A 27,609-nucleotide genomic window follows, 5' to 3' on the forward strand; every position below is an offset into this window, starting at 1 on the left:
GATCCTGGAGAGAAACTACGGTGAAAACAAAGTGAGGGGAGTTTTTAAAAACTAGTATTGGGTCAGCAAGCCTGTACCCAGTAATTACTCCAGTTATCTGGATACCTGGTTGGAAGGGAGTAAGGCAAATTCCTGGCTCAACCAGCCCATTGAGCTGAGGCTTCCCACACAGCCCCAGCTGGGTTCTGCTGTGACATGGAACATTGCTGAAATTACAGCTGGCAGGAATCAGTGGCTCTATCTGAGATGAGCTGGAAAAGGTAAAGTATTATATTATTTACTTCTTTTCCATTCCACAGTACGAGCTTTCTGATACACACCGACTAGTTCCTTTCTTACCAATATAAGCCATCATGTTCATTCCAATGTAAGAAACTCAACTCACCCTAAATTCACTCATTGCGAATACCCGCTCCTTCGTTGTCATCACACAACGCAACAAACCTTGAGAATCCATTACGTGTAGGATATTATTCAAAAGGCTAGAGAACTGTATGCTAACTATACTGGAATTAAAAAAAATAATAAAATCAACAACAAACATAAAACACAAAAGTCTAGGGAACACAGAAGGATGAGATGTAAGGTATGAGTTAAGAAATGCCCCAAAGTGACCACACTTTTTCATAATATGGAGTCTTGCTAATGCAAAACATCTTATCTGAAGGCTTCTAGAAATGCAGACTATCCAGTAGTTGTTTGCATTAGGGTTATTCCTTTCATGAGTAATAGAAACCCAAATTGAATTGACGTAAGGAAAATAAAATAAAAGAAATATAACTATGAATGTGAATATCAATAATAATAATAATAAAGAAGTGACCAATTTAACTGACAGAAACAGTCCCAGGATGAAGCTCAGGAATGATCTGTTTTCAGGCATGGCTGTTCTCAAGGGCTTAGATAATAATCGTGTTTTATTCTTTTTCTTTCTCTCTTTCTGTTTCCAACTCTTGGCTCTACTTCCTTTATGTTGGCTTTCCTCTTAAGCAGGTTTCTCTTGACTTGTGGCAAAATAACTACAGACAACTCCAGGCTTGTATCTCGCTGTCCTTGCAATACTAATAGGAGATTTCCCATTGGTCCCAACCAAGTACTCAGAAAAACTTGCATTAGCCCAGCTGGGATCACGTTCCCAACTCTGAGTCAGCTATGAGACAGCATGTAGTTTTGCCCAGGAAGAGAATTTTTGTGAAGTTCAGCATGCCCTGTAACTTTGGTTTGGGGGTGGGGGTTAGGCATCAAGTGACACCATCTCTTCAAATACAAGGAAACTCTGGATATCCAATTGACCCAATTTATATTCCTACCAAGGGACTCAGAACTAGACACCAGCCATTATGACTTTTTAAGGGCTTTTCACAATTCCCAAAACTCACAATATCCCGTATTTGATAATATGTTCCAACGTGGTTCTCAGTGACAGTAAGGTCCTTAAAACAAAATGGGCTGTTTTCTAGTCTTTCGAAAAAGCATGAAAGGAGGCTCAGGTGTAAGACATAGAGGTACAAGCAGAAATATGGGACTTTCAGAAAGAGTCTTAACAATAATGGAGTCATTGATCTCAAGTCACAAAGATCCAACCATTAGTGAGGAATGCCACTGTGGGGTAATCCCATACTGCTCACTAGGAAGTGATAAACCCCTGCGCTGTGGGTACCCATCAGAGGTGTCCATCCCGGGTTGTGCTGACTGGGACTAAGTGAATAACTGGGCATTGGATGAAGATTTTGTCTACCATGACCTCACACCTCAGAGACCAAAGTCACATGACTATCTATGCTGTTCCTGGTAGCATCTCTCCCTGTTCCACTGTCCATATCATCACTGACCTTATTATTGTGTTGTGGAGCAAACAGCGCCCTGAACAGGTGAAATTTAGATTGCCTCTGCTTACTCAGTGCTGAAGAGCGACTGCATAATTATAAATAGGAGCAAAGTCCTATCTGAGAAGCTGGGAGTGGGAGAAGTCAAGGACAATGCCTCTAGTAGAGGCTGAGAGTGGGACGAGGGGACAGGGAGTGGGAATTTGTGTGGGGTGCTGACTTATGACACAGAGGCAGACCTACAGGTGTATAGACTTGGCTTTCTCCCAAATATTCCAATTCTCATGTTTTCTGCACCAATAAAATAGAGGCACTTGATTTTCCTTAACGCTAGATTATTTCACCCTTCCTCTTGTCAATTCTTCCAACCAAAATTTCTTTCCCATTCTGCCACAATTTCATATATCCAAATTCTACCCATCTTTTAGATGATAGAAAGACCCGCTCCAGGTCATGGAGGAGTAGTATGTAAACTGGGACTTACGCGTCCCTAACATTTTATGTACACCATATTACGGACACCCTTCATGCAATGTCTTCTTTTGTAGCTTTCTATGCCCGTGTGTGATATCTCCTGACAGAGTAACAGTTTTTGGAGGAAAGAAGCCATGGCTAATTCATGTTTCTTCTTTCCTGAAACACTCCCTTACTCAAAGTAGGCAGATTCATTTGTTGAATCAACACATAAATAAAAGATTTGACTTTATGTTCCTTCCGATAATCATTTGCTGCTTCAAAAGTCCTGCATCAAATCCATATTGCTACACACCTCAATCATTTCCTTAGGCAATCATTTGCTGCCTTGCTTCCCACCTTCTGCTGAGTCCTCTTGGCTCCGTATCATACACTCGCTCTTTTTCTTCTTCTTCCAGGTTTGCATAAGGATATCAAATTCAGCATGCCAAGAGAAAGCAGCACCACGATGGGGGCAAGAGGGGGAGCGTTCTGGTCAGAAGAGTCCGGCTCGAGAAGTTTCATCTTGTTAACAGACTATAGGGGCCGGCCCAGCCATGGCCACCCTGCACGTCGAGGCACAGAATCTACACAGGGTTGCAAGCTCAGGCAATGCTCAGCCCTCTATCATCTGATCTTATAGACAAGACCCATGGAGTTGACAGAACTGAAACTAAGGCGTGCACATTGGAAAGGGGGAATGACTTTAATTACTCCATGACTTGTGTTGATGGTAGGCAGTCAGTGTGGAGAAGGAAAATCAATTCCTCAGTGATGACTGTACAGTGTATCAATTAAAAAAAAAAGGCTTCTTATCCACTAATTATTTAGCATATGTGTGCTTTGAATCCAATGAAGAATTATGAACTCTCAGAGGTCAGACTCATGCGTTGAGATTCCCATGCCCCTACACAAACAAGCCGTCCATTCCTTCACCCCATACATGACACTGAGCAGAGTGTTGAACGATTGGCAGAATGAATAATTGACATGTTTTTCTCTGGGCTGATTCCATTCAGGTATCCAGCATGGCACTGGCAACAGGCCTACTTGAGAGGACGTTCTGGTTCTGTTTTTGTTCTGATTATGTAACCTAAGCAAATTGCTTAATAATCAGTATTGTTTTCTCATGTGTAAAAGGAGGAAATAAATGCCATTCGAGGTTTATTATGAGGATTAAATAAAGAAATGCTATGTCAGCTGACACCATGGTGTATCCCTCCTCACCATTTTTCCTGGCTCAGAGAAAATGGTTCCTGCTTAGCCATTATCATTTACTAGGCTTTTTGGCGTTATTTGGAATAGTTTAATTTTGGCAATAAACAGCACCTTTTCAATGCATGAGTTACGAATCCAAAAAATCCATTTAGCATTTAGAGGGAAAACAGTGATCTCTATTACTTTGATTTCACAGATTTCCGACTTTTGTAATTTCTGGAGATCTGGGCAACAGGAAGTCAGTCTCCAACGAGGTGTTTGCTCCTCCCTCTCGAAAGTAATTCTGAAGTGTTTATTCTTTTTTCCTCTTCTGTTTTGAAATTGTTCTGTTGTTTGCTACGTGCCTCAGTGAGAATTGTTTCGGCTTCGGTTGGACTTACAATTACTTCTTTTTTGATAAAATAACATTGCTGGTGGCAGAAGCAAAGCTTTTTATTTGTGTTTCTTCACAAATATGTTCCCATCACACATGTCTCAGAGGCCATTTACATCAATTAAGACACAGTGAACATAAAAATAGCATGCTGCTAAAGTCCTCATCACCCTACGCTGTGCTCTGTGTCGTTATGTATGTATGTATGAAGCGCTCTGTGTTCCTCCCCGCCTGTGATGTCACCGTCGCCCGGCAATCCATCTGAAATATTGCGTTTTATTGAGCCATTCACCCAGTATGCATAGGATTATGAATCAAGGTTATTTCTCATAGACTTTTGCTTTTTAGTGGTAGTCACAGCTGTGATAAAAAAAAATGGCTGATTTATTCTTAGTTTTTGTTCTCCTTTCCCTTTGGAGTAAATTCAATAGAAAAGAGGGAGGAGTTCAAAATCCACGAATCCCTGCATAGTGAAATTCATCAGAGCATCATGCTCTCTCTAGGGAGCGTCAATTTCTCTAAAGGGAATGTTCTGCTCCATGTAATCTATGCCCACACATGGGCAGACTGTAGTCCTGGGCGCCAAGCAGGCAGTATCTATCTGATGGCGTGTAGTGGGACTGGGTCCAGAGACCTCTAAGAACAAACCAACTACCAACTTGTCCCAAGGTCTTCAATTCCAATGACTGGCCAATCTTTTCTGTTAAAGCATGCAACTGCTTCTGTTGAAATATAAAAAATCATTGTCAAATCAAATCTCCTATAGAAAGATTCCCTTAACTCTGCTTAGAATAATTAAATGGGCCTCCCACATGCCTCCCTGAGCCCACAGGCTTCCCCCTAGGAGAACACAATTGTCACTGTTACCTGGCCCCCATTAGAGAGAACTTTTGAATTGGTGGAGATTTTATTTTATTAATTACACTCCGCCAATGTAGCACACAGTAGTTACTCCAGAAGAGTTGAATCACTCAGAATCCAGGTGTCCAGGTAACACTTTCTTTTTCTTTCTTTCTTTAAAAAATATTTATTCATTTATTTGATCGAGAGAGAGTATGCGCACAAGGAGGCAGAGGGGCAGGCAGAGGGAGAGGGAGAAGCCGGCTCCCCATGGAGCAGAGAGCCCGATGCGGGGCTGGATCCCAGGACCCTGGGATCATGACCTGAGCCGAAGGAAGACGCTTAACTGACTGAGCCACCCAGGCGCCCCCAGGTAACATTTTCTTGAATACGTCCATGAAAACAAGTCCAAGAACCCACTTACCAGTCATTTCCTGTGACTTCCCATTCCTGATGGTTCTAAGGAGCTTTAGGGTCATTTGAAAGCCCTTTTCTATTGCGTATCTGCTGTCTTCCCATGACAACTCCCTGTGAAAATCAGCCAATCATACTTTAGCTTGAATCAGTCCCCTGTGCTATAGCAGTTTGTTGATATGTATTCCACTCCTTTGAAATCAGCGGTGCCTGATGCATTTGATGGACATATAACATTTACCATTTCTAACACTAACAGTGGCCCATGATGTGATGAAGAGGGAGGTGTAGAGGGAGGAGGAAGGAGATACAATGTCTGGCATTCTTATCAGAATCTCTGAGAAGTCTGTGTATTTTGAAATATCGCCCCGGTTCGCTCTACGTAGATTTATGTACTTGAGAATCCAACAGAGCTTTTTCTCCCCTGTCCCCTGATTTTGATGCTTCTGGCACATCATAGATGTGCTGTGAGTTAAATAACTACATTGTCGTTAGTGAAGGTCAGAAGAGAAGTGGTCAGGAGAAGCATGGGTCTGCATTTATTAAAGAGAGGAAAGAGGACTAAGTTAGACGCATCCTAGCGGACAGAGAGGTGACTCAGAGCAGTGTGGTTTTAGCACAAGAGAACCTGTGACCTCAGAAGACTCACTGAAACCAGGAATCTGGGTTAAATGAATAAACACAAAAACTGTTCTACTCTATTTGACATTTGCTTGGTTCCAACATTCCATGTGTATCTGCTGTAATTTTTTTTTTCTTTTCCCCCAGACCCATTGGGCTACAAATGGCACTTCCACCTAGCACTTCCCAAAACAACCCGTGCATAACTTAGAGCAGCGCTCATGCTCTTATTTCAGTGGAAGACACAGTAAACTCAGGACAACACGGGGCACGTCCTTCTACCCCTCTAAACACATTCAACCCTCTTCCGTGCCAGCTGTCTTCTTCTCTCAACCTTGGGCTTCCTTCTAAGTGCAATCCTGTTTATACCTCCTATCTTCCCAGAGTTCTTAAAAGAATGGTCTGAATTTACTGTCTTTACCAACTCAGTAGTGTCTCAACCCATCACACTCTGGGTTTTGCTCCCACCATGAGGCTAATCATGGTTTGCCTATGATCTTAAGGGGAACACGTATCGTCTAGGGACACTTTACCTTCTCTTCCTTCCTGTTTACGACACCACTTCTCGGATTCACTCCTGCCTCTCATGAGGTGAGTCTTCTTACTCTTCCCGGTCATTAAATACCCATCTTGCCTGCAGATCTACTCTTGAAACTCCCTGCTCTCGACACCTGCTGTCCCTGGGTGATTCTTTGGCCAAACCTCACACTTCAAGGTTTCTCACAGCTGTGCTCTCTCTCCGACCTTCACTCCAGAGTGCCGTGTCCCAGTGGATCCCTGTTCATTTACTTCACAGCCTCAGGATGGCATGTAGGCATAATCCATTACCAAAGGGATCCCTTCCTCCTGGAGATCGATCACAAAAATTCTGAGAGTCAAAAGTATGGTTCAGAGAGTTCTGTTCTCTTCCCACCAGGTGGCCTTCTGTGTGATACAGAAACCCCCCCAGCTGGGCCCTGGAAGTCCACCCGCCCTGCTTTCCCTCATTTTCTCTTTGCTTTCACCCAGCTCCCCGCTCCATGCAGCCAGCATCACTGTAGTCAGCCAGAGACACCCGTTCATGGTTGCATCCCAGAAGCAGCCAGTGGATCTTAACTCTTCAGAACGGAGCCCCAACAAGATAAATAGACATCCCATTTGATAATGTGTATCACTTTTCACGGTACGATTTCAATGCATTTTTATGTTAAAACACCCCTTGTCCAACACGGGGAGGATTAAAAAATGAAATAATGTACAGTTCTTGGCATTGTAATGTATAATTTCCTAGCATAGTTCCTGATGCAGAGAAAATGTTTAAAAATGATTCACTATTTTAATTAACTCCACATTCTGACATTTTTGGAACTATTTAAGCTTGGCAGTGATCAGTGTCTTTTCATTGTATGAGCTTTGAAATTGAAAGACCAGTTCAGCATGCATTGGTACTTATTGGGAAAAGGAGAGGATACCCAGTCCCACCGCAAGTATTTCCAGCTACTGACAAAGTGCTTACCCCCTGGGTGTGCTACAAGAGCTCAATCTCAGCATATACAACACAGAGAGATTATATTCCCTTCCCTGGATCAGTCACTGCCACGACCCAGATTAGAGGTTGTCTTTAATCCCTGTCTCTTCTCCATCATTCCCACATTTAGTTAGCGACCAACTCATTCATGCGTCCCAACTACGGTTCAGATCGTATCTCTCCCACTACCATTGTCTTAATTCTGCCCTCCAAAATAGCCAAGATTAGCTGCTCAGCACAGATTCAGTATTCAACAATGGCTAATTTTGTGCTAAGTGTTTCATGTTCATTATCGAACCCGTTCTTCATGAACAAGCTATGAAGTGTGTATCCTCACCCCCATGTTGCAAATGAGCGACCCGAGCCTAAGAGAGCTAGTCAAGCCCAGGTTACCCAGCTAGGAGGTGGCAAACCACAACTTAAACCTAGGTCTGGCCTGACTTCGGAGCTTGACCTTCGTCAATTCTATATCACGCATCCTTGGCTGCCACTGTGCCTTCTGATTTTTCTCTCTCTCTTCCCCACCTGTTCTCTGGATAAATGCCCATGTAGTCTTCAAAAGCAAACTACGATAGTCACTAAATGTGAGACTCATTCTTTGTCACCTTCTCTTGCCCCCTGCCATGGAGCTTTCTCTGTTTTCTCACAGGACTTCACACCTACATATGGTAAAACATGTATTATTCATTATTCTAATTTTGGCCAGTGGCTATTCTGGAATACTATCCATGTTGTTTTCACCCTTGTTTTCCATTATGTGCCTTGTTCTCCTGCTTTTGGTCAGCGAAGGGAACCTTCACTCAGTGCACTGGGGATGGGATGACCAACAGAATACGTAGGAAGAAATGAATCAACATCGGGCTTTTGAATTTCGAAAAACCCAGCGCCCCAGAGGAAAAGACCCAACACTTGGACAGAGAGTTGGGAAAGCATGGGAGGAGCAAGTTCTCCTCCCCCCTACTAGGTAAACATTCCTTGGATGGAGATGAGGAAGGTCTCCGAGAGGATGATAGATTGACTTATGAATTCTGGATAAAGGAGGATAGGACACGGCTCTCTTCCCCACAGCCAGGTGGAACCCCAGGACTGACGGTAGGATCATCATTATGGAGAGCAAGTGACCTTTATTCAGTCCACCCTACCTGCTGAGTGCCTGCCTGCCTTGTGTCGAATGCTATTCTAGGTGCTGGGCCTACAGCAATAGATAAAAGAAGGAAAATTCTTCTTAAGTTCAGGAGCCTTAAACAGCTTCACTGAGTGTTCCTATGTTTAGGCTTATAACAGGAATGGCAGAATGAGCCTAGTGAGGGTCATAGGAAGAGCTGATAACGTGCTGGACCTTAACAAGCCTTGTACCTGGAAGTGCAGTGAGCTCCACAAATGATGGGAGACCAGACAAGGAAAAGGACATCTCGGGAGATGGCAGTGTGCCTAGATAAGGACCCAGAGGGAAGGCCAACCCTGCACACTACAGCGTATGTGAGCCACTCCTCCGCCTTCCTCTGCCCACTCCCTCCACCCCCAAAACCAGATGGCCAGAGAACCCTAGTTTAACTGACATTAAGTTTCTCCTATCTAGGTGGAAGGGGGGCTTAACTGTTTGTTAAACTGAATTATAGGAAAGTAAAGACTGTTGTATTTCCCGACCTCCTGAATTAGTGGCCTGAGATTTTTACCTGCTTTTGTTGTTGTTGTTGTTTTGTCTTTTGCCACAAGACAGTGACTTCTCAGAGAGCACTTGACTGATCGATCAGGGGCAACTATGATTGGTAAGCATGTGAGTTATCGCACACACTCACCATTTGCCCCATGTATTGAGTCTAATTCTTGAGCACTGGGTCAGGGCCTGAGTAGACAGCAGAGGAAAGACAAGTTCCCAGCACTCAGAGAACGCAAACCTCAGCCGTGGGTTATGTTCTAAGCAGGATGCCTGGTCAAGGCAGGTTGTGTGAAAGTAAGGTGATCTTCACTCTCCCTTTCTCGGATGGTAGTAATTTACTTGGTTAATTTTTGCGTTTTGGGTGTGTTCACATATTTCTAAGCTATTAATTCTCTGGAAACTCTAAGATTTTCTATCACCCTCCCTTACCCCCACATCACAAGCATCTCCGGAATATCACATTTTCTGGGCTTTGTTGTCTTTTTTAAACTTGTGCTGGAATATTTATGCCAACACTACTTACCTTTTTATACAGAGTCCTCATTTAAAGTCTTGAACTTGGAAAGGAGAAGAGCCATTAGCCGCTGCACCTAGCTAGACACTGAGTTGGTCTGGGTAACTTAAGGACAACCGTACACACTTGTAAAAGGCTGCTAATCTTTGAAGTTAATTGCCAGAGAGGAACATCACTGTCCTAAGAATCAGGTCCTATAAGCTCAGGGATATGCAGTGGATTCTTAAAAATACATTTTCACTTGATTTAAATAGTTTGCTTTTTAATGTTGCTTTCTCTATAAGGAGCTCAAACACTCTGCCAGCAAAGTAAACAGGAACACACAGAGCCAACTAGTGTGGAAGACAGATCCTTGGAGTATTTAATTAAAGCAAAGCAAATAAAAATACTCCCAAAACTCTTCCTTCCAAAAAAAAAAAATCTATGTTTGGCTCTTCTGCTGCTTCTCACTCCTGCTACGCTTGTCACCTTCCGCCAGATTACTGGAACAACACGCTAACTGCTCTCTAAGTCTAAGCCAAGACACCTTCAAATCTGTTGTCCATGTTGTGGTACCAGGCTGATCCTTCATAAAGGGCTTCTTAAATTTTATATCTCTGCTGTCCTCCTGTTGTTCCCCTTTCTAAGCATCATTCATCCTTCCTCATTGGAAGGGCTTACCTTACAGGTCTACCTCTTTCAAATAGGGTGGCCATACACATTGGTTGGCATTGAACTGTCCTGCTTTATGCCTGTTTTCCCCCTTTTCTCTCCAAGCTGGCTTTGTTTGGACAATAACCTACACTGTGTGGCTCATTCCTCAATATTCCAGTGTGGCTCGTGCCATCAAGATCTCCCACCCCGCAGCCCTCTGCTCGTTCTTCCGCTCCCCTGTGGGGCTCAGGCTGTATCCTTTCTCTGGGAAGCACATCCCTGTTTCTCCACCCATTCTTCAAGATTCAACTCATGTTTCACCTCCTCTGAAAGGCCTTCATCAGCACTCCCGGCCACGCTGTGCTCTTCCGTCTATGAAGCTTTATAACCTCTCAGTACCATTCATTTTGACACTTCATCATTTACCACTTTGCATTCTTAATTAGAAGAATGAAGAAAGAAGGAAATCTTTCATGTTATACGCTTTCTAGGATAGCACAAGTATTTTTACTTTCAACATTTTATTTTGGAAATTCATGCACGAATGAAAAGTTCGATGAATTGTACGATCAAAATTTGTATTTGCTTCACCTGGAGTCAGTAATTGTTAATATGTTGCCACGTTTCATTTCTCTCTCTCTCTCTCTCATTTTCTCATGCTCCTGTCTCTGTCTCTGAGTGTAGCTGTGTGTATTTTTTTGCAGACCCACTTTTTTTTAGAGGTTTTATTTATTTGTCAGAGAGAGAGAGCACAAGCAAGGGGAGCGACAGGCAGAGGGAGCAACAACTCCCCGCTGAGCAAGGATCCCGATGCAGGACTCCATCCCAGACCTGAGCCGAAGGCAGACGCTTAACCTACTGAGCCACCCAGGTATATCCTTGAAAACCCGTTTTTAAAAAGGCTACAAACCTCATGATACTTTGCCCTTAAAGACTCCAGAGTGTATGTCCTAGAATAAAGATATTTTCCAATATAATCACAATATTAATGCACCTAATAAAATGAACCATCATTCCACAATGTCATCAAATGTATGTATTCAATTTTACCTAATTGTGCTTAAGATGGCCTTTATAGGTATATTTGTTTCCTAGCCCTGATATAACAAACTACCATAAACTTAGTGGCTTAAAAAACACAAATCCATTATCCTACAATCTGAAGGTCAGAAGTCCAAAATAGACCTCACTAGGCTAAAATCGAGATGTCAGCAGGGCTGTGCTCCTTTCTGGAGACTCTAGGGGGGGATCCATTTACTGGTCTTTTAGAGGTGCTTCTGGATATGCCCATGTTCCTTGGCTTGTGACCCTCTTCCATCTTCAAAGAAAGCAATGATCCTTTCTCCATGACATCGTGTTGACACTAACTCCTCTGCTTTCTTCTTCCATAATTAAAGAACTTGGGGATTAAGTGGACATCTTTGTGTGTGTGTGGGGGGTCCTCATTCTGCCTACCACAGTCTGTCCTCTGCCCTCAAAAGATTCACATCTGTCCCACATGCAAAATACACTTACCCCACCCTAGTAGTCCCCAAAGTCTCAACCTATCAAGCATCAATTCAAAGTTCAAAGTCTTATCAGCTCAAAAACTCCCAACCCTGTCATCTAAATCACATATGGATGAGGCTCTGGCTATGAGCAACCGAAGGTAAAATCCCTCTCCATCTGTAAACCTATGATATTCAAGATGCATCTTCTCCCCCAAATCAATGGACGGTCAGACATAGGATAGCAATTACAGACATTTCCATTCAGAAAGGGATACAATGGGAGGCACCTGGGTGGCTCAGTCAGTTGAGTGTCTGACACTTGATTTTGGCTCAGTCATCATCTCCGGGTCCTGAGATTGAGCTCATGTCAGGCTCCCTGCTGAGTGTGGAACCTGCTTGGGATTCTCTCTCTCCCTCTGCCCCTCCCCCCACTCTGCTTGTGCTCTCTCTCTTAAGAAAAAAAAAAAAAAGAAGGATACAATAGAAGGAAAAAAAAATTGTCTCCAGTGCCAAGCACTTTCAAAATCCATTCAGGCAAACTTCATTTGGTTTCAAGTCCTGGAATCAATCCGTCACGGCTCATGGCTCTGCCCTCTAAGATTGCGGCTATGCCCTCTGAGTCACCCGCCCTTTCCCACAAAAGGTAGCCCATGTTCACAGCTGAGTGATTTTATCAGCCCCTTTTTTTGCTTATAGAGTTTTGAAGATCTGCCTTTTTCTTTCATTTTATATTCTCTCCTCCCTGTCATTCCAAGCTGGCAATATTTCTGTTGGCATAAAATTCTCAAGAACCTTGGCGGGGGTTGGGTCTCTGGTGTATATCCCAGAGATTGACTCCATTAGATAAGAAGCTCCTCCCATCTCCTTCTAGATTCTGTTGAGAGGGCTAGGGGATCCATTTGTCACATACCCTAATTTCTTCAGTTACTTCTGTGACTGCATAATATGACCTTGCACTCTTTCAAGGCACTAGTCAAAATTTGTCCAGTCACACCCTTGGTTTTCTTTCTAGAACATACTTTCTTGATAGCGAATCTCCTATTTTGAGCATTTTGCATAAACTGGGCAGATTGAGAATTTCCTGAGTTATCAAGACTTGCTTCCTTTTTCCTGAACAGTTCTTCCTGCACACTATCTCTTTTCTCTCCCGCTTTATTATAAGCCTCAACAAGAAACCCAACTGCACCTTCCACGTGTTGTTCGGAAAGCTCCTCATCTAAATGTACACTTGCATAGTTTAAGTTTCTGTCTTCTACGTGACTGCAGGGCACAATTCTGCGAAACTTTCTGCCACTACATAACAAGAATCTTCTTTCCTCCAGTTTCCGATAACGAGTTTTTCATTTCGTTCTGAACCCTCGCTGACAGAGACAGTCTTTACCGTCCTGCTTCCTGCGACTGGTTTATTCAAGACAATCTAGGCTTTCTTTCTCATGCTCCTTAAAATTCTCCCACCTTCTTCCAGTGCCCAATTCCAAAGCCATTTCTACACTTTTAGGTATTTGGTGAAGAAGCATTCACTTCTGACACCAAAATTTCTATCAGTTTCGTATTGCTGCTGTAACAAATTCCTACAAATGTGGTGGCTTAAAGCAACTTCTGTCTGTTATCTTACAGTTCTGGAGTTCCAAAGTATGAAACGCTTCCCACTGGGCTAAAATCAAAGTGTCCACTAGGCTGTGTTCCTTTACAAAACGTTTACAGGAGAATCCGTTTTCATAGTTTTTTGGGTTCTTTGATGCTGTCCACATCTTTTAGCTCATGGCCCTTCCCATTGTCAAGGCCAATAATGACACCTGAATCAATAATGGATTATAACAGACTCCGACACTCCCTTTTCTGTCTCCTTCTTCCATTTATAAGGATTCTTGCGTATATATTTGGACCCACTTGGATAATCTGGTATAATCTCTTTATTTTAATGACAATTTATTAACAGCCTTAATTCCTGCTATATATATATATATATATGTCTATATATATATATATGTATATATATGTGTGTGTGTGTGTATGTGTGTGTGTGTATGTATATATATAGATATAGATATAAAATATATATTCACAGTTCTGGGAATGAGGGCGTCAGCACCCTTGAGGGGTCATTATGCTCCTACCACAATATATTTCACTCCAATCTGATTTCTAATAAAGGTTTACGTATTACATTTGATAATGATATCTCTTTATTTTCTTTTAATCTAGAACAGTCCTGTCTGTCGCCTTCCCTCTTTCAACAAATATACCTTTTTTTTTTTTTTTTAAGAGAGTGAGTTTTATGAAGAGACCAGACCAGGTGTCTGTAGAATAGCCCATATTCTACCTTTGTATTATGTTTTTCCATTTTTAGATTCAGGTTAAATATTTTCAACAAGAACACATTGTTCGATATGTTATGTATGTTGTATTACATCATATCACCACTACTAGTAATGCTAAGTGTGATTACTCGGTCCCAGTGGACCACCATCACTCTACTGGAAAGGTATCGTTTTCCTCAAGTTATCTAAAGGAATAATTTGGAGAGTGACACCTTGAGATTGCATAAATATCTGTTTTCTCCACTATATTGTCCACAATGGCGGTAACTTCTATGGATGATCTTTCACAAATCAGTGTATTATGTTTTGGGTTGTAAATGATGATTTCCTAGTTCTATCACTCCTGTCAATATAATCTGGCATTTTTCAATAAAGGAGAACGTCTACTCCTTTTTTTTTCTTTTCAAATATTATTATATTCATGAATATTTAAAGATGATGAAATGTGTTATAATCCATTAATGTCAGTGTTTTTTTGTTGCTGTTGTTTGTTTCGCTTTGCTTAATTCTCAAGGTATCCCCTATACAACCAATGTGAGCCCCCTCAGCTCAGCTCCTGTGTTTTCTTGACATGTTTCAATAGGCTTTGGATGCCTCCTTGCTTTCTGGCACAACAGAGGTCCAGAGATTCTCCCAAAATTTTATCCAGAATCGGTTATTTCTCCAAGAAGCCCTGAATCATTTTAAATGAAATTGGGATTTGGAAACAGAGACCCGATCACTAGAGATACTCACTCTAACTGCAGAAGTCACTCAAGTATTTTTAACTCTCTTACTGTTGTTCTGGTCTGGTACTTGGCTGATGAATGGACGATGAATCATTGAGCAATTGACAATATTATTAATCTTATTACTAAATAAGCTAAGGCAGGCACACTAACATGATTTGAAGATGTAAATCACTATTCAAATAGTATGTGTTTTTGACAAAAAAATTTTAAAGTTAAGGTCTTGTGGAGAAAGTTGATAAAGTGAGGGAGAGGAAGAATAAAGGAAAAAATCATTAAATAAAAATTATTAAGGACACAGAGAGAGAGAGCACATATTTTTTGTAGCTTTGTGAGTTCAGAGAGACTGGGTTTTGACTATGGATTCTAAGTCTGGCTGTGAAAGAACTGGAATTATTCTGGTAGATGTATTCTGTGCTAACCTTTTCACAAAACACCTGAGCCCTTTGCCTTCTGAGCTGTCTGAGTTAGGGGTTGATAAGACAAGAAGGAAAGCAGCTAGAATCCAGGTACTGTGAGGGCAAGTGCCCATAGGCTGAGGCGATGAAAAGGCTACCAGAGTGAGCCTGAAGGAAAATGCAAATACCAGCTTTACATCATCTTGAAGTTTCCTTACATTCTATCCTTTGAACTGCTGTTTTCCAAGCCTGTTCATTTCTGAGCAATGAGTCTTTGCTAGAAATGCCGTCTTGAGGGACAACTGGGTGGCTCAGTCAGTTAAGCATCCGACTCTTGGTTTTGGCCCAGGTCATGATCTCAGGGTCCCGGGATTGAGCCCTGTGGTAGGCTCTGCACTGGTCACCTGAGCACTGGAGTCTGCTTGTCCCTCTTCCTCTCCTCCTTCCCCCTTCTCCCCAAGTGCTCTCTTCCTCAAAAAAAAAAAAAAAAAAAAAAAAAAAAAAAAGCCATCTTGAAACAAAGTGAGACATTATTTAACTTCCCATGAAAATCACTAGTGCTTCCTTCTCAGTACATGACCAGTGCTCCTGGAAACTACTGTCATTAGGGGAAGTGCCAAGCCAAGAGTCAATTTACAGAAATTGGAAGAAATTGTCCAATCAACTCAGATTTATTGGGTGTATAGCCCCATGCTATGGAGTATTGTTTTTTTTCTTTCTCTCTCTCCTCGAATATAATTACAAAGGAATGTTATTATAATTCACTTTTAAAGAGAACTTGTTCATGGCAATGTTGATTAAACTAAAATAGAGCTACCCAAACACACAAAAATAAGCACAAGTATTGAAGATGACTCTGGGTTCAATAAATGGATTTATGTGTGTTATAGCACCCTAAATATCAGAGGGAAATTTCAATTAGGTAAAATTAAATGTTATAAAGGAAATTTGGACTGTGGCCAGGGCAAAGGAGAGAATGTATTGGTACAATATGTGTTTCAGAAAAGCATCAGGTTTTGAGAAAGAGCGCCGCAGACTGTGCATTGAACACCCCTGCCGACTTCCTAGTGCCAGGGGAAATCCTAAATCTATTAAGTAAAGAGCTTCCAAATGACAGGACCTATGTTTTATTTATTTTTGTATTTCCATTTTCCTTCACAAGGGTTAGCACCGAGAAGACATTCAATTACCATTTTTGAATGAATAAATGAATGTATAAATGTATTAGGTAAAGGCATTGATTATATAAAAATAATTTTCCAAACTCAACTAATTATGGTAGTATCCACGTTGCACATTAGCTATGACAGAAAACCATTTTTAATTGTTCAGGCTTTTATCTTCCTTTTAAAGCAGAACAAAGCATGTCTTCATTTCAATAATTAATTTCACCAATATAATAACTCAGCTGCTTCAGTGAGTTTGGTGACACAGGAACAACCCGCTTTGACTTTGTGGAGTGCAAAAGTATACAACTTTCCGCTGAAAGAAACTTCAAATACATTGATTATGTCCCTGAGAGGAAAGAAAACCTTTCTAATAGAAAACACTAAAAACACCATGTTTAAATATTGAATAACCGGGTACTTTGTTTTGATAGTTAAATCTATACCTAAACTGTGTGAACATATGGCAGCCTCTTAATACAAAGTTCCCCAGGATAGCTGGCGAACTAGGATGATCCCTAATTAAGCGGCAGTCTTAGAGACTAAGCCTTAATTAATTAAATGCTTCAGTAAGCTAAGCATAGCGTGGGCACTTCAACGTCATTCTCTGGTGCTACTGTCAGGGACCTAGATGTTGGCGGTCATCTGTGATTAAGAGCAACGACTCCTTCTGATGCTATACTTACATGTTGCAAAGAGAGTTAGTGAGTGCGATGAACTTGAACTCTGGACGGGCCAGTTGGGGCCACAGCTGTTAAGACAAGGACATGGGCGCATGGTTAACGTGCACATTTTGAAGTCTGCGCTTCTGTTCAGTTCTCGCACATGTGCATGCGAATAAGGGGAAGTAATTAAGTATACAAGAGCAAAAGGCATTGCTAGAATGGCAAGAAGAGGGCACCTGGGTGGCCTGGGTGGTTCAGTTGGTTAAGGGTCTGCCTTGAGCTCAGGTCATGATCCCAGGGTCCTGGGATCGAGCCGGCATCAGGATCCCCACTCAGCAGGGAGTCTGCTTCTCCCTCTCCCTCAGCCCCCCCGCCCCCCGGCTCATGTTCTCTCTCTCTCTCAAAAAAAAAAAAAAAAAAAAAAAAAAAAGAACAGTAGGAAGATGTGAGTCCTCCAAGCTGGCAGGGAGAGGTCAGTGATTGCAGGGCTGTGAGTGTAGGATTTTCCTTCCTCCAACGGGCTGTTGATTTGGCTACAGCTGCAAAGTTTTTCACATTCCGTTGGTCATTGTATTTACATTGTACAGTTAATTCTAGAATTATTTATTCATCACGATAAAGAGTGTTCCTGTCCATGGGCAGAGCGAGCATACTCAAATGATCGGTGCAAGTCCTTCAGATCTGTCGTGAGAGATCGGCAGGAGGTGGGCACAGAGCATCTTCTAGCAAACCCGAGGACAGCAACGTGGGCCACATTCGTATTTCTAAACATGACTGGCCTTTTCAATTTCCATTTCCTACAAATGGGAAACAATATGCCAATGACAGGCTGACTGATGTTTCTCTAAGCGCTCCAGATAGCATTTGCTTCTTTCGGGAGAGGAGTCTGCAAATCTGGCAAATACTGGCGTCAGGGTTAACCCAACAGAGGGAGGATGTTTTTATCTATTTTAAGGCCTGAAGCAGAGCCAGCAAGAGTTGTGATGAAATTAAAAACATTTTTTAAGCAAAAAGAAGCAGCATTTGTGGAAGAATACATTATGGACTCTTCCCTGGTTGGGATGGAGAGGGCAGGCAGAGAGTCCCAGAGCTTCATTGGTTTGTGCCGTTTCTTCTAAGGTGCTAGAATCATGACAAGGCACTGCAATTTTCTTCTCTGGATTTTACCCTCTGAGAGCTCATTTCAAGCCCCCAGGTTTGGACCTTAGGGACACAAAAACGTAATTACCCAACGCAAGGAAATCTCCAGTATAACCGCCTTGTACTTATGTTCCACTTGGTTTGAGAAGCTCGCTCTTTCTTTTGGGCCTTGTGACGCAGGTGAATTCAGCCAGGCTGGGCAGTCGCGAGCTATTAAGTATGCGGGGATTTACTCAGGAACTATATTCCATTCTTAGAAAAACCATGCTTATGCCCTTAATTCCATTTCTACGTCACATTATTCTCATGAAGAGAATGTGAAATACAAAGATGGGGTCTGCATATATGGTATAAGTATTCCATTTCATCCTTTCAGCCTCCTCTTAATTCATCACTGCCACTTCTGTCACTATTTATTGTAATTTGTTTATTTTTCTATGGTCTACATCCCCAAGTACAGTGAAAGTGCCATAAAATAAAGTTTGGAAGAGCCTACAAGATGGCGCCCAATAGGCCTGGACTCCTGGTATTCCCACCTTGCGTGGTTCCCTTTCACATTGTACCAGGGCTGGTCTCTGTGGCCAAGAGAACACAGAACTGATGATATGTCATGTCACTTCTGACACCAGCTTATGAAAGACTAGCTTGTGACTCGGGCTTGCCCTGTCCTTCCCTCCGGTACTAAGGAGCCCCAGGAAGAAGCCCACCCTTGTGGCAAGGGCTTGAAGCCACCTGCCATCAGCCACATGGATGTACTGGAAGCTGACCTCCAACCTTCCAGGTGACTGCAACCCCGGCCAGCAGCTCGATGTCGCTTCAGGAGAGGCTCTGAATCAGAATGGTTCAGATATGCAGCTCCCGGATTCCTTACTCAGAAACTGTGAGGTAATAAAGGTCTGTTTGTTGTTTTCTCCTTAAGATTCATTTATTTACTTTAGAGAGAGAGAGTCCCAGGGGCGTGGGTGGGCAGAGGGACAGAGAGAGGGTCTTAAGCAGACTCCCTGCTGAGCGTAGAGCCCAACCTGGGGCTCAATCTCAGGACCCTGAGATGAGGACCTAGAGGAAGCCAAGAGTCAGACGCTCAACCTACCTCACTACCCAGGCACCCCATCAATGTTTGCTTTAATTGCTAAGGTTGGGGGTAATTTGATCCAAACAATAGATAACTAATGCAAGAAAGATCAGTGTTTGATTGCATGCTCCGACTCTTAGCACAGCATGGCGCATAGATCTCAATGGACCGGCTGAATAAATACTTGCGGAATTAACAAATGAACCCAGACAGCTATCAGCTTTGCCAGAGCACACTCTATAAGGAATATTCTGTATTTGTTCAGCTATAACTGGCAACCTTTTAACTAAAGTTGTTGGTCGGGAAATCTATTTATAAATAAATTGGGGCGAGCCCTTTACCTGAAAACCTAAGAGTAGTATGAAATGAAGTTAATCGTCCCCGAGGCTGTACTGCAGTGTGATCATACATTGTATGAAGCAGTTGATATAAACACAGATATTTACAGGGCGCCTGGGTGGCTCAGTAGGTTAAGCATCTGCCTTCAGCTCAGATCATGATCCCAGGGTCCTGGGATAGAGCCCTGCACCAGGCTCCCTGCTCAGCGAGGAGTCTGCTTCTCCCTCTCCCTCTGCCCCGCCCCCTTCCCTCTCCCCCTTCCCCTCCCCCTTGCTCCCTGCTCCTGCTCTCTTGCACTTGCCTGAGCTCTCTCAAATAAATAAATAAATAAATAAATAAATAAATAAATAAATAAAATATCCTTTAAAAAACCCACAGATATTTATAAAATGAAGTATAAAAAGTCTTAAGGTATGATTTTATGTTACTTTCCAATTCCTTCTCCTTGGGGGCTGGTTAGGCAGGTACGATGAAGGGAGGTGTCGGTCCTCACTGGATCTCTCTTAGACGTCTGGAGTCTGGTTTTGTTCTGGTCTGGGAGCAGATACTGAGCCTCCCATGGCCTGTGTCTCCATCCCACCCGACTCTATGGGAATGCGTGCTTCCCTGTGCTTACAAGTCACAAAAACATTCTCAGACTCTCTAAATTCAATTGTTCAAATGTGAAAAAGAAAACCATGAACAGTTTGTAAGTTTACTTCCTTTCAAAGCTTCTCTGAACAATGCTTATTTAGCCATTTCCTATGCGTGGCTTCTCTCCTCTCTCTCTTCTGTCCTTCTAACTCTCTCCGACTTCTCTGCTCTGTCTTTGCCTCTGCTTCTCTAGGGTGGGGGGAGTACTTTGGTGACCCCTGTTCTTTGGCAGTAAGGGAAAAATCTCCAGCCTGAACAGAATCTAGAAAAGGCTCTTTAATGTGTGAAAAATTGTTTTTCAATTATTTATGTCGTAATCCACTATATAAAATCCCACAGATGTAGAACTTGTTTGTGAAGACTTTGCAGGTAACTCCTACTTCACGGTCCAGTTCAAGCAGCCCTCTGAAGGGAACGTGGACAGATTTACGTGCTCAGATAACGGAGCTGACCCAGTCTTCTGGCTCATCACAAAGGAAAGAAGACAAAGGCAAAGGAGTTTAATGTTAGCTAAAGAGGAACACCAAGAGAATTGTGAATACAGCACAATTTCACAATCAATTAATTTTTCAGTTTGGAAAACACTACACATTTCTCTCTTTCTTGCAAGGCATCTGGAATTTTTAATAATCCTGTACACTGATTAAAAATTGCCATGGTCCTTATCTAGCTTTGATAATCTAACCATATTTCTAACCATGCTTTTAAATCCCTTCTACTTGGAATAATTCTCGCTCTGTCTTAACACCCAGCGAAATACCTTGTATTTAGGCATTTCATAAATATTTTAAAACTTTAATTGAATCATAACTGTACCCAGCTATGGCTGTTCAATTTATAACTTTCTCTTGACCCCAACCCCCCCGCCCACACACACACATATAAACCGTCCCCATCTTCTCCATGTTACCATTTCCTTAACCAATGGAATTTTCCCAAGATCTACTGATCACTCTGGCGCACATTCAAAATATACTTGCAGACTTTATTAAACTTCGTCAACTCCAATTGTCTCCTTCATCATGCACCACTCTGTAGGTAAACTTAAGTATGTGTGAGCACTACCTCTTTATTATTTGGTTCCTAAGTGATTCTAAATCATTAAAATCCTTTTGACAAGGTATTATGCTTTGGGTCTCTTTAATACTCTTCGTAGCGCGTGTGATCCAAATGGCGTTTTAATGAATACTGTCATTTATCGAACACACTTAATATGAACTTCAGTTAGGAAAAGAGAGCCAGGCAAAAGGAGAAATTGTATGTTCACAGAAATCCTAAATATTTGCAGCTGTGCTTGTACCATACGTGGCTAACACATGCAGGGGACACAGTAAAGGTGTGTTGCCTGTTAATCCCCGAACATCATACCTCCCCTTCCGAGGCTTTGCTGCCCACATTTTTCATAAGACATGGGGACTGAGCTTGTCTTCCTTCCCTTTAAAAAAAAGCCCTGCCTACTCTTGTTTCCTAGATTCCTCCTCTAAGAGCTAAATTTGAAAAATGTTTCCTGTTGGCTCTCTCCTCAATATATCATATATTGACCTTTTTATTGAAAATTTTATCTCTCTTCTTTAAAAGCAGAGAGAGTAAAGAAGACTGTAATAAACGTACTATCTATAGCAAGATTTTTTTTTAATCTCAGGAGTGTCTTAGGTCCTTTGTTCATGATCTGTTGTTTCTGATTTTCCAGCTTAGGTGACATCTGGAAGCCACATGCATTGCTCTACTTCTAAGGGAGAGCTCATCAAATCGTTCTCTCCCTAACGTCCATCTCACACATCCCCCTAGACTTTCAAACACTTTACTAAACAAAGGCCCCTTTTCCTAGTGGATAGGGCTAAAAGTGTGGATAGTGTGCCCTTTCAAAACTCTGCTTGTCTTCAGTGGGCAGTCTGGGCACTTGAGAATGTCCTGGGAAGTCGATTCTGGCTTTGTCACTGTCCTTGCCGGTAGAGGGATGCTTGCTTTATTGTGCGGGCTCCTGCGTGCTCTTAATCCTCAGCCCCTGACCTACCACCTCTCAACCAAAGATTCCTTTCCTCTCTGAGTCATGTGGTACATTACTTCAATCACTCTTGATGTCAGCATGATGAAATTCATGTTTCCTTATCCTATTATTGCATTTGCCCTGCCAACCCCACACTGGGACCAACCTATCCATCTACCTTCTCTGCGCTACATGTATGGGCGATGATTCAGGAGGAGAGAAACCACACTCTGGCACAGATCGGAGTCCCTGTATTTTATGATCTAAACTATAGCTCCACCCACAGCGAGGCTCTCAGCCATACTTGAAAATCTTACTACGTGTCTTTGAATAGGTCCCTCTCCCATTTCCAACAGGGGTTACTCAAAACCGTTTTGTATTTCACCAGATTTGTCTCCTTTCCTTCCAATCCTACCTCTCTGACAGTTTAAGTATTTTTGTAAGGAATAAGGACGAAATTGTATATAAAGAACTTAGCACGGTGTTGAACACAGAGCAAATTTTTAATAAAGGTAAACCATCACTATTATTAAATAATCAGAAAATACAGAAAGTAGGAAACAAAATCACATGGACCTCCACCCCCTCAAGTTATGTACTGTTCAGAAGTTTTCGTTTTCACAGACACAATAACGTAGGCAGATAGTGTTTCCTCAAAAACATAAATATTAATTTTTCAATTGCTTATCTAAAGTGAAACAGAAAGTTTACTAAAAACATTAAGTGGCCGTGTTACTAATATGCTTAAATTTCATGTTTCTTAATGGGTTAAGCTTTATACCTGTTGATAAAACTTAATAAAATATTGTAAAAATCAAAGCCCCGGAAAGATGCTATTTTTCCAACTTTTTGGCATAAAAGAATGTCAGTGTGGGGCGCCTGGGTAGTGCAGTCGTTAAGCGTCTGCCTTTGGCTCAGGGCGTGCTCCTGGCGTTCCGGAATCGAGCCCCACGTCAGGCTCCTCCGCTGGGAGCCTGCTTCTTCCTCTCCCACTCCCCCTGCTGTGTTCCCTCTCTCGCTGGCTGTCTCTATCTCTGTCGAATAAATAAATAAAATCTTTTTAAAAAAAAAAAAGAATGTCAATGTGGAAAAAAAGTTGAAAGGATAGTGCAGTAAACACCCATGTACCCGCCAAGTAGACTCAACAAATATTAATATTTTACAGTACAGTACAGTACTTTGTATGTGTGTGTTTGCAAGAGCTTTTGAAGTCATTTGCAGATAAGACACCTCTATGTATTTCAGCATGCAACTCCTAAAAATAAGTGTGATTTCACACATAATCATTATTCCATTATCACACCAAAGAAAATTAATAATTCCCTTATCTCAGCTAATATATAGTCCTTATTCAATTTTCCCTAATTTTCCCAAACATGCCTTCTATAGCTGTTTTTGTTTCTTTGTTTGAACAAGATGCAGTCAAGGTCTCTGTATTGCATTTTTGTTGCTATGTCTCTTTGGTCACTTTTTTTTATAATAGTCCTCCCATTTTTTTTCCCTCCTGACATTGACTTTTTGAAGAGAACAGGTCAGTTGACTTATAAAAGGCATCATGTTCTTTTTGGTCTAATTGTTGACTGATGATGGTATTTTACCTGTTTACCCAACCCCTTAGTAACCTATACATTGGAAGTTATGCTAAAAGCTTAGATTCAAATTAAATATATATATGCGTACATATACATACATACATATATATATACACATATATACATACACATACATATATGTATATATGTGTGTGTGTGTGTGTGTGTGTGTGTATATATATATATATATATTTTTTTTTTTTTTTGGCAAGAATCCTTCACAGGTGAGGCTGTGTACTTCATATTACACTGCATTACAAGGCACATGGTATCAATTTCCCAACTATTTATCATGCTCAGTTATGGTGATGAAAGTCAGATCTTTTTACTGTGAGGTCAATTTTTATTCATTTTCATTTAGCAAATAATCTATGGGGTAATACTCTTGTATATTGGTAACATACAGGGTGTTTTCCAACAATCTTTGAATCCAAAGTTTAAGCATTCTTACTTAGATCGATTATTTCATTGCAGGCTGCAAATTAGTGATTTTTTTTTCTATTCTTTTATTCCTTCTACATTTGCAGTCTAGTATTTTCTCTCTAAAACAGCTTTTCTCCACCAACTGGATATTTCCTAAATAGACAGGCTCTATGCTCAATTCTTTCTCTTTTTTTTTTTGCCAAATTTAAAAATAAGTTTGTGCTGTGATAATTATATCTGCTGGTGGTATACAAGTTTGTCTGTCTTGTTTATTTTCTCCCCTCTTCCTTTTTGAAAATATCACTACTAATTCATTTATTTATTTTATTTGATGTTTTATAATTAGTTACAACCCCAGATTTGTTCAAACTGTCCCAGAATTGAGCAATGAGAGTTTATCCAAGCTGAATCCTATGCTGTTTGAACATGTTCCCCTTAGCCTTTGAGAACTTTGTTGCTTTCTGGCCCAATATGCTGTTCCTGTACTTTCTTTGCCCCAGACCTGAACTCAATCAATAAGGAAGTGAAACAACTGATAATATGGGAGAAAATATTTGAAAACTATATATCTGTAGGGTACCAGTATCCAGAATATATAAAGAGCACTTACAACTCAATGATAAAAGAAAAAAAAATAACACACTTAAAACCTGAAAGAGGATTTAAATAAATATATCTATAAAAAACATATGGATTGAGGAAAAGCAGTCAATCTCTAAATATGAAGTTAGTTGGGGTTTGTTTTATGTTTTTACTTTTAGTTTTTGGTAGATGCCCTTTATCACATAGAGGAACTTCCTCCTATATGTACTTGGTGGAGTGTTTTTATCATTTAAGGCTGTTGAATTTGTCAAATTTTTTTTTGTCTCTACTGATTACTTGATTTTTGTCTTTTATTTTTTTAATTTGGTGTATTATGTTGCTTGATTTTCAGATGTTAAACTAACCTTGCATTTCTGGGGTAAATCCTATTTATTCATGGTATATAATCTTTTCTGTATATTGTTAGATTCAATTTGCTCCTATTTTGTTGAGGATTTTTGCTCAAAAAATCTTTTGCTCAAAAAATCCTTTGCTCGAAAAATCCTTTACTCTATTTCGTTTTGTTTTTCTTGTGATGTCTTTTGGTATTAGGTTAGAATGAGGTTAGAATGAACCCCTTAAAATGAGTTAGGAAGTATTCCCCACTCTTTTATTTTTGGAAAAGTTTGTGAAACATTGATATATATTCTTCTTTGGACATTACGTAGAATTAATTGCTGAAGTCATTGGACATGAGTGTTTCTTATACCAATTTTTGTAAAACCCCTTTACCTTCAATCCCTTTCCCATTATAGGTCTATTCAAATTATTTTTATTTCTTCTTGAGTCAATTTTTGTACTTTGTGTCTTCCTAGGAATTAGTCTGTTTTATTGTTACTAAATATGTTGACATAAAATTATTCATAATATTCCCTCTTTATTTCTGTAAGATCATTAATGATATTCTCATTCTGCATTTTGGTAATTTGAGGTCTGTCTCTCTCTCTTTCTTTTGCGGGTGAGAGTCAGTTTAGCTAAGAAATTGTCAATTTTGTTGATCTTATTAAGGAATCAGCTTTTGGTTTTGTTGATTTTCTCCATGGTTTATCTAACCACTAGTTCATTTATTTCACTCTAATTTTTCATATCTCCTTCCTTCTGGTTGCTTTCATTTAATTTTCTCTCCTTCAGCTTCTTAAGGTAGAAAATTAGGTTATTGATTATAGATTTTTTTCTTTTTTAATGTAGGTTTTTATAACTATAAACTTCCCTCTGAGCACTACTTTATCTAATTTCCATAGGTTTTTGAATGCCGTGTTTTCATTTGTATTTTTCTCAAAGGATTTTCTAATTTCCCTTGTGATTTCTTCTTTGATCCACTGGGTATTTAGAAGTGTGTGCTGTTGTCGATTTCTAATTTAATTCTATTGTGTTTGGTTGCTATGGTCTGAATGTTTGTCCCCCCAAATTAATGTTGAAATTCTAATGTCCAGGGAAATGGCATCAGTATATGGGGCTTTGGGAGGTGCTTACGTCATGAGAATGGAGCCCTCATGAATGAGATTAGTGTCTTATAAAAGAGGCTCCAGAGAGATCCCTACCCTCCTTCACCATATGAGGATAGAGAGAAGACACCAGTTGTGAACCAGGAAGAGGGCCCTCACCAAAAGTGACCATGCTGGTGCTTTGATCTTATACTTCTCAGTCTCTAGAACGGTGAGAAAAAAAGTGCATGTATTTTATAAGCCACCCAGGCTGTAGCATTTTGTTATGGCAGCCCAAAAGGACTGAGACATTGGTTAATAGTCTTTGTATGATTTCCCTTCTTCTAAGTTTATTGAGATTGTTAATAGTTAAGCATACATGGTCTACCTTAGGAAAAGTTCTGTGTGTACATGGAAGAATGTTTTCTGCTGTTGTTGGGTTGAGTATTCTGTAGATATCTGCTGGATCTTGTAGGCTTATAGTATTCTTCAAGACTTCTTTTTTAAAAGCATTTGGCAAGCTGCACACTTTTTGAATTCTACTTCACCTGTAGTGTGTAGCTCTGGATCTCTGCACAATTTTTTCTTGTTCCTGTCCTTAGGCTGACTACTTAGCAGTCACCTCTGTCCGCATAAGCTACTTACTGCTCAAAGGATGTGCTTAAGTCCCCTTGAACAGTTAAATTCTACCCTTGACCATTGGCTATATGTAGAGTTTAGAGGTAGCTATCATAGTCCAGGGAATTTACATATTTGGCCAGGCATAAGTAACTTGCATTATCCTTCCCTGATCTTTCAAAAAAGGGTTCAGGGGCGCCTGGGTGGCACAGCGGTTAAGCGTCTGCCTTCGGCTCAGGGCATGATCCCGGCGTTCTGGGATTGAGCCCCGCATCAGGCTCCATGCTCCTCTGGGAGCCTGCTTCTTCCTCTCCCACTCCCCCTGCTTGTGTTCCCTCTCTCGCTGGTTGTCTCTGTCAAATAAATAAATAAAAATCTTTAAAAAAAAAAAAAGGGGGTTCAGTCTGGTTCAGTATTCCAGACTGAAAAGGATGTACGTAATTTTCTTTTTTAAATGTGGCTCAATAGGAATCACGCCTTGATCAGAGCAACTTCCTGTTCAGCCAGTGTTTGGGTCAGAGTTTGTGCTTAAGGATCTGGTATTGGTGAGGCTTCAGCCCTTTGTGATGAATTTGCATGCAGGCTGGCAAGTATTTTCATGTCTGTCTGTCCTACATCCTGCTTTAATTGTTCTTAAGTGGATGCAGCCTGTAACCTCTTCATGGCCTTCCCATCCCACATTGTTCACTGTGATCACAGGAGTTCTCTTCTTGGCTGTATCTTTCCCCAGTTCTCTCTCTCAATCTTCTGGTTAATCTTCCATTTTGCTTGTTGCTCCTGGTATTATAGAACTATGCAAGTCTTTTTAGTTTCCCCCCTCCTTTTGACAATGCTCCTGGGTGTGGAATTCTATAAGCTCGTGTCCAAATAAAGTTAGTTCCCTCAGGCAGAGCTGCAGAACTTTTTATCTTTAAGGCCTCCAATGTGAGTCCTCTACACCAGTTCACTGGCTCTGTGGATGAGGGCAGTGGC

Source organism: Ursus americanus, chromosome 27 (genome assembly GCF_024610735.1).
Source record: "Ursus americanus isolate L20-20 chromosome 27, mUrsAme1.1.p, whole genome shotgun sequence".
Taxonomy (NCBI): Eukaryota; Metazoa; Chordata; class Mammalia; order Carnivora; family Ursidae; genus Ursus; species Ursus americanus.